The sequence below is a fragment of the Rattus norvegicus genome, chromosome X (assembly GCF_036323735.1).
Source record: "Rattus norvegicus strain BN/NHsdMcwi chromosome X, GRCr8, whole genome shotgun sequence".
Taxonomy (NCBI): Eukaryota; Metazoa; Chordata; class Mammalia; order Rodentia; family Muridae; genus Rattus; species Rattus norvegicus.
The window spans coordinates 59,774,418-59,787,017 of record NC_086039.1 but is presented as its reverse complement, the minus strand read 5'-3'; the positions used below and the strand labels follow the sequence as shown (position 1 = coordinate 59,787,017).

Genomic DNA, 12,600 nt, shown 5'->3' with positions numbered 1-12,600 from the left:
CCTGGAAGATCAAGCAGAGTGCATGGCAGGGTTGGACCTAGGACCCCTTACACATTTGTAAGTATACAGCATAATCAAGTTAGGGGACTTATGGGTCCCCTAACAAGTGGAGGGAGGGTGTCTTTACTGTGTTCTCTGCTATCGCATCCTGTTTCCTTAAGAGGAATGTCTGGTTTGTTCTCAGTGGAGATGATTTGCTTAGGACTACTGCAACTGGATGTCCCAGAATTGTGTGGTACCTGAGGGGTGACCTTCTACTCAGAGAAGGGGGAAGAAGTAACAAGTGGAGGGATAGGACTAGGAGGAGAGGAGTGCCAGATGCTACAATCAGGATGTAAATTGAGTGAATACATTAAGTAAAAGAAATCATGTAGGTACAATAATGAAATTATTTAGACAAAATAAATTGTAAAATTATAGATAAATCTAAAATTTAATCATGCTCAGCAGTAAGAAAGATGTCTCAGTTTTTATGAGAACTTGTAAAGGAACAGAGGTCAGTTCTCAATACCCACAATGCGTCTCACATGCTTATCAGACACACATGTGGCACACATATATGCATTCAAGTGAAATAGTCATACAAATGTAATAAACTAAATAATAAAAATAATAGTGTATAAAAGTGAAAATTTAGTGTTCAATATATCAGGAAATCAATGCTATAAATTTTTATAACATTAGTTTGTAGAGCTGAAGAAGACGTGTAGTGATCATAAGACACTAAGAATACCATACAAGTGATCATTTCTGCAGCACATATACAAAAATTAGAATGATACAGAGAAGATTTGCATGGCCCTTGCACAAAGATGACATGCAACTTTATGAAGTGTTTCATATATTTTTCTAATGAGAGACAGAAAGGTAGTGGATCAGAATGTGAGGGAAGGTAGGGAAGAACTTGGAGTAGAAGGTAAGATATACCATAATCAGGCTATATTATGTGGGAAACAAATCTAGTTTCAATAAAAGGTAAAAAAGTGTAAATAGCATTTCATGATAATAGTTACCTCATAAGGCAAGAGGTGGATTTATGATTATAAACAATACACATACTTTTCCTATATTTTATAACATTTTATTTCTTAAACTGGATAAAAGATATATTGGTGCTTCTAATTTCATTGTTTATGAAATTGTATAAATTTAAAAAAAACAACTCTTTAGTTTTCTTAAATAAAGTATTTAAAAAATGTAACCCTTAAAATATACAGAGATTTTTTAACTGTCTAATGCTGCATATCAAACTACTTCTATAGGTAGAAGTTAAAAAGACAAACTATTTCTTGGGAGTACACAAATTACATCTTTAGGTTTTATTGAAATTACTTGATATTTCTTATACTATGTGACCCAAGGACAATGAATTGATTATATTTCACATAATTAATAAAATATCAGCTTTAAGATATGTAAAATATTAATGTCCAATGGCCTATAACATGCATCAGTTCATTTCCTATAATATATTCTTAGATTTAAAGCTTAGCAGTGCTAGCTTAAAATACTTGGTTTAACAAAATTCATGCAAAGGAAAATTCTTTCAATAAATAAACTTCTTACTGCTCACTGAGCAATAATTTTTCTGAGAATCCACAAGATAGACTCAGGACTTTATTGTGGAGGTAATACCAGAAACTAGAAACTGTGGTAGAAACTACCATACCAGGATATATTACTGAGATTACCATAGGTTTTTAACATGTAGCAAAAGCCTGGTTTCTTAAAGGGTATTTTTCTTTCTGCTTTATAAATACTGAAAGGATGAATAATTTATATATCACTCTTATTTTCCATGATTAAATATTGACCCTTAGGGCACCAACTCTTCTGTACTACCTATTTTCACCATTAACTTGTTTTTAGGTCATGAGCATCAGATCCTAAGAGAATAGTGACTGCCCCCATGGCAAGGCAGTGGCATATCTCAATAAGTCTTCCTACAGTGTACATTAAGTCCTCTCCTTTGTGACTCACAAGAATTAGTAGCCATTATTCTTCCTGGAGGGCCACCAGACTACCAAACAGAAAACTGATGCTTAGCAAATATGTGAAAGTGCAGAAACAACCTGGCACAAGCAGTAATCAAAAGCTGAATGCATCTAGACTGGATTCATGACAAAGGGCAGTAGTGAAGGCAATTCTGAAGCAGTGTACCTTATGCTGCCGGAGAGATATGTTTATAGCTATGCTGCATATCATTTGACTTCTACTTCAATAGTTGACAAAATTATGATGAAGTTTTTGAAGAAATACTGAGAAGACAGCAATAAAAAAGGAAAGGTTCTGGAAATATTTGTGCCATTAAATTTGGGACCCAATCCCTGTCAATTTGTCTAGTTACTGCCAATCTGCTATAACCATGAGAGATAGTTATAAAAAACTGTAAAATACTTGGAAAGCTAAGGTAGCCCTGAGTTTAGGGCTAATGGGTATCAGATTAACCTGAGCTTCATAGCAAGACACTCTGTTAAGAATGAAAGTAAATATATATATAGAAATATACTTTATTTCCACATAATAACTGTATAACAATATTTCATGGTGGAGGAATCTTATCAATATATAACAATAAATGTTATAGAAGTGAATTGTGAGTGTGTTAAAATATACATTAAATTAAAATCCAATATATCTTGCATTCACTGGGAAATAATTCACACAAAGGTTATTGACTTAAGAACATATAAAATATTTCTTTTTAAGTATTTATGTTCAAATTTATATATATATATGTGTAAGACATATCCTTCAAATTTATAATTGTATTTTGATTTTCAATTGTTTCAGTAAAGATTGGAATAAAGAAAGGCTTAAGAAAAATATAGATTTTTGAGAATGTGTTGGTAGACTTAATAAGCTCAAATATCTAGGTAGGCCATTTAATGGAATCTTATAGATTAAATATAAGGGGAAAAGACAAAGTTAAAACTTTAAGCCTTCTTCTAGATGCAACAAATTGAAAAGTCAGAAATGGCATTTTACCAAACCCTGAATAGGATTTTGATATAGTTTCAAACTTCAGAACTACTGACTCAAACAGTGGTTCTCATCCTGTGGGTTGTAACCTCTTTTGGGTCACACATCAGATATCCTGCACTATGATATATTTACATTACAATTCATAATACTGGCAAAATTACAGTTATGAAATAAAAATAGTTATATGATGATTGGGGGTCATCACATGAGGAACTGTATTAAAGGGTCACAGAATAAGGAAGGTTGAAAATCAACACCCTAGAATGATCTTCCTAGGCAATCTTCTATTTTTCTTGTATGGAATACTTAGTAGAGAGTTTCTGTGGGCATCTTTGTGGTTTATTGAGGAGGTATACCATTTGCATTTAAACCAAATGCAATAATCTAGGGCAGGACCAGGCAAGGATAGACAGAGTCTAAACAAGTATTCACTTATTTATACTGATATGTTAGGAGATTCATTCATATTAATTTGCCTGAGAATGGAACCTTCCATCAGTTCCAGAAATGTTTTACTTATTTCTTCATAGACTATCTTTACATTTCTGCATCTTATTCTATTGATATATCAGTGTAAAATTATTGTGACTCATTTCCCATTTTTGTCTAATTAATTTTAGTAATTCTGAGTTTTTTCTGCTTTTGTTAATTTTAAAATATTTTCTTAACATCCAGCTTAATATGTCTATATAAAATAGACATTTAATTCATTGTTCTCTGAGGGTTCTTCCTCATTTTTCATGTGTATAGCCTGACACACACACACACACGCACACACGCACACACACACACACACACACACACACACACACATACACATTGCTGAAAGACATATAAATAATAACTTATTGGAGACAGAGGACAGCCAAGATTTCTTTAAATTGGGTTGTATAAGATGAAAATAAATTACTTAAATGAATAGAGACATTGGAGAAAGAAATACTACAGACAGAATGGGCACAGTCTGAAAGGCTCCACATTGATAGACAGCAAAGGGATTCATTCACTGAAATATGTTCCTTATTAAAGAAATACACACAGTGAAACGTTTCAGTGATGAGATAAATTATAAGTAGACACAGGACTTAAATCAAAATAATCCTAGGTTAGTTTACCATACAAAGATTTTTCTATCTCTATTTTGTAGATACAATTATTATACATACTATTTAAATTAATGTATAGTTGTTTGATGATCATGGTAGATTTTAGTTTACATGGATACATCCATGGTTATATCTGAAATTAATCTTTTAGATGCTCTAGAAGCATGGTCCTCTCACAACCTCATTTCTGCTCTTTTTCCCTAATATTGTATTTTGTAATAGGAAATATCTCTCTTCTCTACCTCCTATTAGACAATCTTACACACAATACAGATTTAGGATATAATACATACTGATTTAGTACAACATTTTCAATTCAAGATGTCTGTGTCATCATTTTGCTTCTTTTCTCCACTGAAACTTCTGACTTATGTACAACTCAAAAAGATCAACAAACTGAAGGGCACAAGTGAGGACGCCTAGGTTCCCCTTGGGAGGGAAAAGAAAGTAACCACTAGGGGAGGAGGGAGGGAGGGACATGGGATGGGGTGGGGAGAAAGGCAAAGCTGATCTGGTATTGAGTGGGGGGAAAGGACTGAAGCCCTGAGAGCCAGCAAAAAGAAAGGGAAAAGGTGACCTCAGGAGGAAGGAGATTGAGAAGACCCTCTAGAATGTACCAGAGACCTGGAAAGTAAGAGATTCTCAGGACTCAAAGAGGGAAGGGACCCTAGATGAAAGGCCCTACAGTGCAGAGAGGGAATTTATTTAATCCCATTGACTGTTGAAGGAGAGACACACCAGGAGCTCACAGGGCTCAGGAACTGCAGGAGGTCCTAGGACAGGATTCTTCCAGTCTCCATCTGCACCCAGAGCTGGGGATTACACACAGTTCTCAGACCCAAAACCTGCCCTAAGAGAGCTGGTTTCCCAGGAGCCCTCTCACTCCTAAGACCACAGGCTCACAGGCACACAGTAGGACAAACTCCCGTCAGAGACAGTAAAACCAACAAACATCAGAGATAACCAGGGGCTGAGAGGCAAGCACAAGTAATTAATCAAAAGAAACCAAGACTACATGGCATCAGAAGAACACAGTTCTCCAAAATCAGCAAACAATGAATATTCCAACACACTGGTAAAGCAAGATTTGGATTTAAAATCACATCTCATGATAATGATAGAGAAATTTAAGAAGGATATAAATAGCTCCTTTAAAGAAATACAGTAGAACACAGGTAAACAAATAGAAGCTCTTAAAGAGGAAACATAAAAATCCCTTAAAGAATTTTAGGAAAATACAACAAAACAGGTGAAGAAATTGAACAAAATCATCCAAAATCTAAAAATGGAAGTAGAAACAATAAAGAAATCACAAAGGAAACAACCCTTGAGTTAGAAGACCTAAGAAACAGATCGGGAGTCATAGACTCAAGCATCACCAACAGAATACAAGAGAATCTCAGCGGCAGAAGACACAATTGAAAACACTGACACAATAGTCAAAAAATGCAAAAAATCAACTCTCTATTTCATGTCTGCTATGTAAGAAGCAAGAGAAGTGGTATAAATTAAATATACTGTATATACTAAAAAATCACATTGCAACACAGTATACTTTTCAATATATTCTAACGGTATCATTCCTTAATTTCAGTCTCAGCCTGTTTATCCTTTGACTAGAGGAAGCCTAGAGATTTGTTTAAGGTAAATTTACATTCAGTCATGTTGTTGAAGACTTAGTAGTTCTCTGGTAGAACTTTTGTGGTCATTTAAGTATTCTATCCTATCAACTGCAAATAGTGATATTTTGACTTCTTCCTCTCCAATTTGTATCCCTTTGATCTCCTTTCTTATCTCATTGCTCTGGCTAGGGCTTCAAGAACTATATTAAATAAGTAGGGAGAGAGTGGGCAGCCTTGTCTAGCCCCTGATTTCAGTGGGATTGCTTCAAGTTTCTCTCCATTTAGTGTGATGTTGGCTACTGGTTTGCTGTATATTGCTTTTACTATATTTAGGTATGGGCCTTGAATTCCTGATTTTCCAAGACTTTTAACAGGAAATGGTGATGAATTTTGTCAAATGATTTCTCAGCACCTAATGAGATCATGTGTTGATTATTATTTGAGTTTGTTTATATAGTATGTTACATTGATGGATTTTCATATATTGAATCATCCCTGCATCCCTGGGATGAAGCTTACTTGATCATGATAGATGATCATTTTGATGTGTTCTTGGATTCAGTTTGAGAGATTTTATTTAGTACTTTGTGCTGATATTCATAAGGGAAATTTGTTTGAAGTTCTCTTTTATTTGGGGGTCTTTGTGTGGTTTTGTTATAAGCATAATTGTGGTTTCATAGAAGGAATTGGGTAGTGGTCCATCTGTTTCTATTTTGTGGAATAGTTTGGACAGTATTGGCATGAGGTCTTCTATGAAGTTCTGATAGAATTCTGTACTAAATTCATCGGGTTTTGAGCGTTTTTGGGTTGGGAGACTTGTAATAACTGCTTTCTTTTTCCTTAGGTGTTATGGGACTGTTTAGATGGTTTATTGGTTCCTGATTTAACTTTGGTACCTGGTATCTGTCTAGAAAATTGTCTATTTTATCCAGATTTTCCAGTTTTGTTGCATATAGGATTTTGTAGTAGGATCTATAATTTTTTAAATTTCTTTGGATTCTGTTGCTATGTTTCCCTTTTCATTTCTGAGATTGTGAATTTGCATACACTCTCTATGCCTTCTGGTTATTCTGGCTAAGGGTTTATCAATATTATTGCTTTTCTCAAAGAACCCACTCCTGGTTTCCTTGATTCTTTGTATAGCTCTTTTGTTTCTACTTGGTTGATTTCAGCCCTGAGTTTAACTATTTCCTGCCTTCTGTTCCTCTTAGGTGTATTTGCTTCTTTTTCTTCTAGATCTTTTAGGTCTGCTGTCAAACTGCTAGTTTATGCTCTCTCCAGTTTCTTTTTGGAGGCAATCAGAGCTATGTGTTTTTCTCTTAGCATTGCTTTCATTGTGTCCCATAAGTTTGGGTATGTTGTGCCTCCACTTTCATTAAATTTCTACAGATTCTTTAATTTCTTTCTTTATGTCTTCCTTGACCAAGTTGTCACTGAGTAGAGCATGTTCATCTTCCATGTATGTAGCATTTCTGTAGTTTTTTGTTGTTATTGAAGACCAGTTTCAGTCCATGGTGATGTGATAGTATGTGTGGGATTATTTCAATCTTCTTGTATCTGTTGAGGCCTGTTTTTTGACCAATTATATGGTTCATTTTAGAGTCATAGGTAAACTTTACCCTAAGGACTATGCTAAATATCCTGTAGCTGACCTACATATCCCCCATGAGGTTGTTCCTGCCTCCAAATCAGTCTTTAGTTATGCTAACATTATCCAAAAGTAAAATCAGTCTCAGAAAGAACTCTGAGCTAACCTCTCCTGACTACAGAACATCCAAAACACATCTGACCTCCTTCCCTTAACCACCCACCCCAACTCCTCCCAATACTTTTTCTGTGCTTCTCTTCCCTGACCATTATTAGCAGCTGTTCCCATTAACAGTTCCCTCCGAAACCTCTAATGACTCTTACCCACAAGGAAAGAACAGGGCATTCCTCTATTTGACCTATCCCTACCTTTTTGCTTCGTGGGGCCCTCCCTAAGACCCCACTCTACATGTGTCAGTGACATCACCATCACCAAATGTGTTTACCCTTCTGCCCTCCTCTGGTGCAAAGGCACTACAGGTGCCTGTATTAACTCCCACTTTTCAAGGTTCCTGCACCACAGTGATAATTATCCCCCAGGTTTATCTCTACAAACCTAAAGAACTCGCCTTACAGATAGGAGGAAACTGGAAAAAGAGTGAGATCTTCATACCTCTGCTATTTGGACCAGGCCTTGCTGTCTCACAGGAGGCACTGTAGCAGTTCTTGTCCAAACACAACATTGGGCCAACAATTTCTAAGACAAGCTTGACCAGGCAATGTCTTCCACTACAGACAACCTTGAGTCTCTTAACGCCAGATAACCTCCTTAGCAGGAGTTGGTCTCCAAAACCTGAGAGCCCTTGACTTACTGACTGCTGAACAGGGAGGGACTTGCATTTTTCTGAGAGAGGAATGTTGTTTCTATGTCAATGAATCTGGGCTGGTAGAACAAGATATACAAATGCTCAAAGAGCTATGGGGAAACCTCCAGGCATGTTATACTCTCAACACTCCTTCTCTTTGGTACTCTAACCCCTTGATAATTTTGGGTTCTTCCCCTCCTTGGCCCCGTACTAGCAATTGGAGGCTTGGTTCTATTAGCACTCTGTCTCATTCAGTTTCTATAGCAACAGATGAGTAACATTGCAAAGATCACTACCGATCAGGTCTTGGTTCAGTATCAAATTTTCCCAACATAGGAGACAGTTATTCTGATGATAACTCTCCTTCATAAAGAAAAGGATGAGTTGTGGGGCAGTAGGCTATGAAAGGTACCCTGATTCCTGGTCGAGATAAGTTGAATCCCCGGAGACAGTAAGAGGGCCTGCAGGGGCATTCCCATTCTTCCAGGAGATCAAGGGCTCACTTAGTTGCAGCCCCACTCCCACCCCAGACCCATGTAGAGAGGTTTGAGACAGGCCAGTCATGTAGGGCAGTACCCCAAGCCCCTCCTCCTCAGATGAGGATGAGACTGCAGGTTATATAAGCTCAAGACAGATCAGTCCCATAGGGCAACGCTCTGAACCCCCCCTCCACAGGTAAAGACATGACCACAGGTCATGTAAGCTCAAGACAGAACAATCATAGAAGCAAGATCACACTCCAAAATATGTAAATGACATCTTTCCAAGCTCTCTGGCCAAACAAATAGGAAATACCTCCTGTCATACACTGACCCTTCCAAAATCTGTATTTAATAATAGCGTACAGGATTAAAAGTGCACAAGAATCATACTGTCATCTGAGAGTTTCTGTCATAAGAGCTGTAACACTGCCTCTTGGGGAAGAGATCTGCTCTCCTGAAATCACTGCTAGAAGCCCTCCTGCACCACTTGCCTGCTAGTTAGTCCCCTGTTGGCTAAGCCCGGCCTGAAAGGGAGGTGGAACAACACCAGTGGAGGCTTCAAAAAAGCTGTTCCCCTCCTTGCCCCAGTTCTCTTCCCTTCTCCTGAATCCGCACACCTAGCCGAACTAGAGATCTCCATGAAAAACTTCGGACATATAGACCCACACTGCCCCACATGGGGTTCCAGCCCATATACATAACAGCCACCAAACGCAGAAAATATTGGTGATGCCAAGAAGTGCATGCTGACAAGAGCCTGATATACGTGTCTCCTGAGAGGCTCTGCCAGAGCATGACAAATATAGAGGGGAATGCTAGCAGCCTACCAATGAACCGAGAATGGAAACCCCATTGGTGGAGTTAGAGAAAGGATTGAAGGAGCTGAAGGGACTTGCCACCCCATAAGAACAATACCAACCAACCAGAGCTCCCAGGGAGTAAACCATCACCCCAAATAGTCCACATGGACAGACCCATAGCTCCAGATGCATATGTAACAGAGGATGACCTTATTGAGCACCAATGGGAGGAGAAACCCTTGGTCCTGCCAAGGCTGGAACCCACTGCTCCCAGTGTAGGGGAATTTGAGGGCCGGGGCCAGGAAGGGGTGAGTGATTGAGTGGAGGAACACCCTCATACAAGAAGGGGAGGGGAATGCGATAGGGGGTTTATGAATGGGAAACTGAGAAAGGGGATAACATTTGAAATGCAAATAAAAATTATCCAATCAAAAAGGGGGCTAGGTGAGTACAAACGAAGTGGTCTTTGGGAATCTCTACATATTATCAACCTACTTTTTAATCATTTTATCCTATGACACATACAAATGTGATGACAGAAGTAATTGCAAAGGGACACCCATGACAAAACATGGTGTACCTGTCATTTATAAAATAAATGTCTTACATGAAATAAGGAAATTCTACCTTTGCAGTGTTAGTAATGAATACCATTTTGCTAAAATTTATATAGTTTACAGTAATTTCTCCATCATTTTCTTTTTCACATCAACATGTAATGAATGTTTCCTTTATTTTTAAATTATTTATGCCAACATATTTTTTTTTTTTTTTTTACATTTTGGCTCACTTGTTAATTTCACCAATAGGAACCATAGTGTATGTTTTCCTTGTGGACACAATATATCAAGTTCTGTAAGTGCTGTAATTTTACCAAAGAAAAATACACTTAATTCAGATAGTGGTGTTCATAACATTTGTCATCTGTTATGAAAATGAAATGTGACAATAATCCTAAAATATATAGAACTTGTAATTTATTAATTTTCTTAGACATTGTAGTAAATATGAACTATTGCTATTCAGCTTCATACGTATTATCCTCTATTCCTGCCTACATAAAATTTGGCTTATTACATATTTATAATATGTAATGTTTGCTCTTGAATAATCTATAGAACATTATGTTGTTGACTAAGAAAAATATCCGGAGAGACCTCACCGCCTGATCAGGTGGGCACTCCTGAGGCTGCAGAGCGGAGGAGACCACCAACACTGCCCACCCCTGCCCACATCCCTGGCCCAAGAGGCAACTGTATAAGGCCTCTGGGTTCCCGTAGGGGAGGGCCCGGGAGCGGCAGGACCCCTGAGCCTGAGAAACCGCCGGAACCTGAAGGAAACACATCGGATAAACAGTTCTCTGCACCCAAATCCTGTGGGAGGGAGAGCTGAACCTTCAGAGAGGCAGACACACCTGGGAAACCAGAAGAGACTGCACTCTGTGCACACCCAGACGCCAGAGGAAAACACCAAACGTCATCTGGAACCCTGGTGCATGGAGGCTCCCAGAAAGAGCGGCGCAGATCTTCCCGGTTGCTGCCTCCGCAGAGAGGACTTAGGCAGTACCCCACGAGCAAACTTGAGCCTTGGAACCACACATAGGACCAACTTTTCCCCTGCAAGAAACCTGCCTGGTGAACTCAAGACACAGGCCCACAGGAACAGCTGAAGACCTGTAGAGAGGAAAAACTACACGCCCGAAAGCAGAACACTCTGCCCCCATAACTGGCTGAAAGAAAACAGGAAAACAGGTCTACAGCACTCCTGACACACAGGCTTATAGGACAGTCTAGCCACTGTCAGAAATAGCAGAACAAAGTAACACTAGAGATAATCTGATGGCGAGTGGCAAGCGCAGGAACCCAAGCAACAGAAACCAAGACTACATGGCATCATCGGAGCTCAATTCTCCCACCAAAGCAAACACGGAATATCCAAACACACCAGAAAAGCAAGATCTAGTTTCAAAATCATATTTGATCATGATGCTGGAGGACTTCAAGAAAGACATAAAGAACTCCCTTAGAGAACAAGTAGAAGCCTACAGAGAGGAATCGCAAAAATCCCTGAAAGAATTCCAGGAAAACACAATCAAACAGTTGAAGGAATTAAAAATGGAAATAGAAGCAATCAAGAAAGAACACATGGAAACAACCCTGGACATAGAATATCAAAACAAAAGACAAGGAGCTGTAGATACAAGCTTCACCAACAGAATACAAGAGATGGAAGAGAGAATCTCGGGAGCAGAAGATTCCATAGAAATCATTGACTCAACTGTCAAAGATAATGTAAAGCAGAAAAAGCTACTGGTCCAAAACATACAGGAAATCCAGGACTCAATGAGAAGATCAAACCTAAGGATAATAGGTATAGAAGAGAGTGAAGACTCCCAGCACAAAGGACCAGTAAATATCTTCAACAAAATCATAGAAGAAAACTTCCCTAACCTAAAAATAGAGATACCCATAGGCATGCAAGAAGCCTACAGAACTCCAAATAGATTGGACCAGAAAAGAAACACCTCCCGTCACATAATTGTCAAAACACAAAGCACACAAAATAAAGAAAGAATATTAAAAGCAGTAAGGGAAAAAGGTCAAGTAACATATAAAGGCAGACCTATCAGAATCACACCAGACTTTTCGCCAGAAACTATGAAGGCCAGAAGATCCTGGACAGATGTCCTACAGACCCTAAGAGAACACAAATGCCAGCCCAGGTTACTGTATCCAGCAAAACTCTCAATTAACATAGATGGAGAAACCAAGATATTCCATGACAAAACCAAATTTACACAATATCTTTCTACAAATCCAGCACTACAAAGGATAATAAAGGGTAAAGCCCAACATAAGGAGGCAAGCTATACCCTAGAAGAAGCAAGAAACTAATCGTCTTGGCAACAAAACAAAGAGAAGAAAAGCACACAAACATAACCTCACATCCAAATATGAATATAACAGGAAGCAATAATCACTATTCCTTAATATCTCTCAACATCAATGGCCTCAACTCCCCAATAAAAAGACATAGATTAACAAACTGGATACGCAAAGAGGACCCTGCATTCTGCTGCCTACAGGAAACACACCTCAGAGACAAAGACAGTTACTACCTCAGAGTGAAAGGCTGGAAAACAACTTTCCAAGCAAATGGTCAGAAGAAGCAAGCTGGAGTAGCCATTCTAATATCAAATAAAATCAATTTTC

General features: G+C 38.2%; 1 non-coding gene across 1 annotated transcript; it reads left to right on the top strand.

The window, feature by feature from the left end:
• Positions 1-740: 740 nt before the first annotated feature.
• LOC120099396 (U6 spliceosomal RNA) lies at positions 741-847 on the top strand. The gene has a single exon (XR_005498585.1). It is a non-coding gene; the product is annotated as a U6 spliceosomal RNA (small nuclear RNA).
• Positions 848-12,600: the final 11,753 nt, after the last annotated feature.